The sequence below is a fragment of the Electrophorus electricus genome, chromosome 15, assembly GCF_013358815.1.
Source record: "Electrophorus electricus isolate fEleEle1 chromosome 15, fEleEle1.pri, whole genome shotgun sequence".
Lineage (NCBI taxonomy): Eukaryota > Metazoa > Chordata > Actinopteri > Gymnotiformes > Gymnotidae > Electrophorus > Electrophorus electricus.
In genome coordinates, this window is record NC_049549.1 from 10140823 (window position 1) to 10145106 (window position 4284).

Here is a 4284-nt window from a genome sequence, read left to right on the forward strand (position 1 = left end):
TGCCCACTCCGTGAACATGCGTCAGGTATGTCTTTAGTAGCATAGTGCTGTTCACATTTACTTTTACATTTACACATTTACATTTACACATTTACTCTGCATGCTTGATTGAATGTTAAAATGATACCGCTCTCTGTTACTTGTTTTCAAATAAAGCCAACAGACGAGAGGGAAAAAAACATTAGAGGGGTTAAGATCAGCATCCTGATTGTGCGACTAGTTGCAAATGTCAACATTGTCAGTGTAATCTTAGTCATTGGGGAACAGGTGCTAACGGAAGACCTGCGTCATTGCCAAATGCCAGTGATTGGACTTCTGTATGCTCTCAGTGTGGACTACCTGAAAGAGCGGAGATACACTTCTGAAGTAATGCAGTGAATGATCGTGAAGGTTGGGGGAAAAGCCTGCTCAGCAGGAGTTTATAAATTGAAAAACAAACTCTGACAGTAAGTACTAATTGACTAAGAGTCACAATACCCTTGTGAAAGGGTAAGTTTACTTTTTTTTTAACAATGAAACTTTTACTTCAGTTGGATTGTTTTTTTCATTGTACAAAGGTTTAGGCAGACTATCTGTTTAGATTAGTAAATCCACGTGGCAGCCAACACTTTTTTTCCCGTAAATTTAATGTTTTTAAATGTGTATCGGTACGCCCCCTTCCCACATATCACATGGTACGGCCCGCCATGTGCCTGTGGGCTCGTCCTTGTTGACTGTTTTCGTTATAACTGCGCCTTGTTTGCTGCCGCGCCGCCTTATCGCACACCTGCACCTTGTTATTCGTTTCATCTATGCATGTATATAAACCCCTGTGATTTGTAACATATTATCGGTCATTGTTCATGTTCTCATTTATGTTCACGCTTTGCTTCTTCCGCTTGTTTATATCGCGTTGTCTGATTAATGTGAGTGCCGTAAGCCGCATTGTTTCGTCCAGAGACGTCTGTGCGCCCTGCTCCTTGGCCCTGCGGCATTCGGCCTGTCACGAAATGCAGCGATATTTTACTGGCTTAGATTTTTATTTGTATGGCTATTTGCTGGTTATCAAAGCTATTTAAATGAAACATTTAAATAAACGTGTTGATAATTCATGTTTCTTGTTTTTTTGGATTTTGCCTAATAGCAAAACGTGCTAGAATAACAAAGTATACTTTATCAATAATTATCTTGGCAGGTAGTAACTGTTCATTAACTGTTCATTCAATTCATTTGGACAAAAGATTTGTAATTACGTCAATGAGATGCAAAGTTAGGTGAACTAAGGAGATTTTTGCTTAATATTGGCAGTCAATCACATAATGAACAGCTAGATGAACAGGTTAAAAATAATTGTCGCATGAAAATTAGTCCATTAAACTATAAGAGATTATTATTAATCTGACAAAGTGATGTTAAGTAAATCAATAAAGTCGAAGAATTTGCGTCTTTTCAAAGAACACACACAATGGTAAACTTAAAGTCCACTCGCTATCCAGGGGTTTGAAAAGTCCTTCGACTTTATTGTGAATATTTTTGCTGTTAATACCCAGTGTTGTTTGTAGTGTATTTGTGCTGTTTAATCATATTCAAACGCATTCCTATTTAAGTAGATAGATGGATGGATAAACAGATAGACTATTAAAAATATTATTTGTCAACTAAAGAAATATTTGTAACTGCTGCATTGGGTTGTTTTAACTTATATTAGGATAGTTAGTTTAAGTAACTAATCAAAAATGATTTACTTAACAGCACGTTGTCAGACATGAAGGTTGTCCGTTGCCATGTAGAAACCTGCTCGAATCGGTTGTTTTCTCACTTCATCCTCGCACTAACCCCGCGGACTGGGCAACCATCCAGGACCTTCAAAACAAGTGTTAGAACATGCTTTTAGAGAAATGCACCAGTAATGTAATATCACACAGGTTTCACAGAGATAGCGTAAGCTATATTAGCTGTGGCCAGTTTCCATACATTCACATTAATAAACAGACAAAAACAGATTGCCAGTTTGTTTGACTGCTTAAAAATGGTGGAGAAATTGAATAATAATAATCGCTCAGTTACTGTTTACTTGCAGTGAAAGACTGCTTAGCAAATGTTACAGCACTTAGCTTCCCCTGAGGTTAAATTGACTATATACAAGTACCGATGCCCAACCCCGCTGAAGCCAGACGAGATCAGGAAATGTCGGGGTGTCAAGACCGTAAGTAACCGCTGTTTAAAGTGATCTTACCGTTATAGATCCTTAGCCAGCTAACCTAACCTAGCTAACTAACTACGCTTCACTGAGAGGTGAGTAGCAATGGTTCGACACGGCAAACTAGTTAAGTCAGCAGTAAAGTGTATAAGACGGTATGGTATAAGACATATCAGTAAGACATACTGAATCTTTCCCACAGAAGTTCCCGTAGTGTAGTGGTTATCACGTTCGCCTAACACGCGAAAGGTCCTCGGTTCGAAACCGGGCGGGAACAGTTTTTGCTTTTGCGTTGCTGTGACGGTACATATACTTCACTATTCCAGTACTACACTGAAATGTCTGTTGAAATCAACAATTTCATGCAACACAATACAATAAAAAATTACACGAGATATAATTTAATCGATGAACACTTAATCGATTGTAAATCGTTTAACAATAATTCCAAATAACACGCGAGGGGCAAGGCCTATATATATATTTTAAATATTTTGCATATAGGCTACTTTTATTATATGCAGGAAAAGACTGTTATACTATAATTAATATTACTACGCCTTTATAACCAGTGGATAATAACAATGTTGTACATTCTTATTTCGAAGATTCTTACCACTAGATGGCGAAATTACCCCGCTCAACTAGTTCTAACAGCCTCGAAGTACTTTCCTGACCCCCTTATTTGTGCACTCCATTGTACAACTGTTTGGAACAGGGAGTAAGGATCTTGAGGTTTCACTTTATTGTGGGTAAGTAAGGTAGTTCTTATGTATGTATGTATGTATGTATGTATGTATGTATGTATGTATGTATGTATGTATGTATGTATGTATCTATCTATCTATCTATCTATCTATCTATCTATCTATCTATCTATCTATCTATCTATCTATCTATCTAATAGATAGATACTAGATACTTGATAATAAATAATAGACACTCTGTATGTGTTGTTCAATAAAACGTGAAGCAAACCAACAGTGGCTTCTGCTCTTTTCTGTTGCGGTCTGGACCTAGACCAGGCTGTAACACTTAACCAGGGGCATTGATGAGAGTAGCCAGTAGAATGTCTATAGAGGGAAGAGTATACTTGCCATTGGATGCTCTATAGTCAAACCTATTTCTAGCTCTTATTTCTAACTGGTCTTATTTCTAACTGTGGTCTTATTTCTAACTGTGGGCATATTTCTAACTGTGGTCTTATTTCTAACTGTGGGCATATTTCTAACTGTGGGCATATTTCTAACTGTGGTCTTATTTCTAACTGTGGGCATATTTCTAACTGTGGTCTTATTTCTAACTGTGGGCATATTTCTAACTGTGGTCTTATTTCTAACTGTGGGCATATTTCTAACTGTGGTCTTATTTCTAACTGTGGTTTTATTTCTAACTGGGCATATTTCTAACTGTGGACATATTTCTAACTGTGGGCATATTTCTAACTGTGGACATATTTCTAACTGTGGTCTTATTTCTAACTGTGGGCATATTTCTAACTGTGGGCATATTTCTAACTGTGGACATATTTCTAACTGTGGTCTTATTTCTAACTGTGGTCTTATTTCTAACTGTGGTCTTATTTCTAACTGGTCTTATTTCTAACTGTGGGCATATTTCTAACTGTGGGCATATTTCTAACTGTGGTCTTATTTCTAACTGTGGGCATATTTCTAACTGTGGTCTTATTTCTAACTGTGGTTTTATTTCTAACTGGGCATATTTCTAACTGTGGACATATTTCTAACTGTGGACATATTTCTAACTGTGGTCTTATTTCTAACTGTGGGCATATTTCTAACTGTGGGCATATTTCTAACTGTGGACATATTTCTAACTGTGGTCTTATTTCTAACTGTGGTCTTATTTCTAACTGTGGTCTTATTTCTAACTGTGGGCATAGTGGCAAAATAATTAGTTGCCACTGACAGTGCAGCCAACCTGACCGTATTCAGAATCTGTCCTCATCTTTAATTCATGTGCCTTAAATGCTCTGAACCCAAAGGACTCCAGGGGAAACCTGCCATTTAAAAGCAGGGAGGACGGTGTCCTATTTAAGCAGGAGTTTCCAGGCCAATGAAAAGCCAATGTCCTTGTGATGCACG

The 4284-nt window shown here is 37.5% G+C and overlaps 1 non-coding gene across 1 annotated transcript; it reads left to right on the forward strand.

Annotated features, from left to right (window-relative positions):
- The first annotated feature begins 2383 nt into the window (after positions 1-2383).
- trnav-aac lies at positions 2384-2456 on the forward strand. The gene has a single exon. It is a non-coding gene; the product is annotated as a tRNA-Val (tRNA).
- The last annotated feature ends 1828 nt before the right edge of the window (positions 2457-4284 follow it).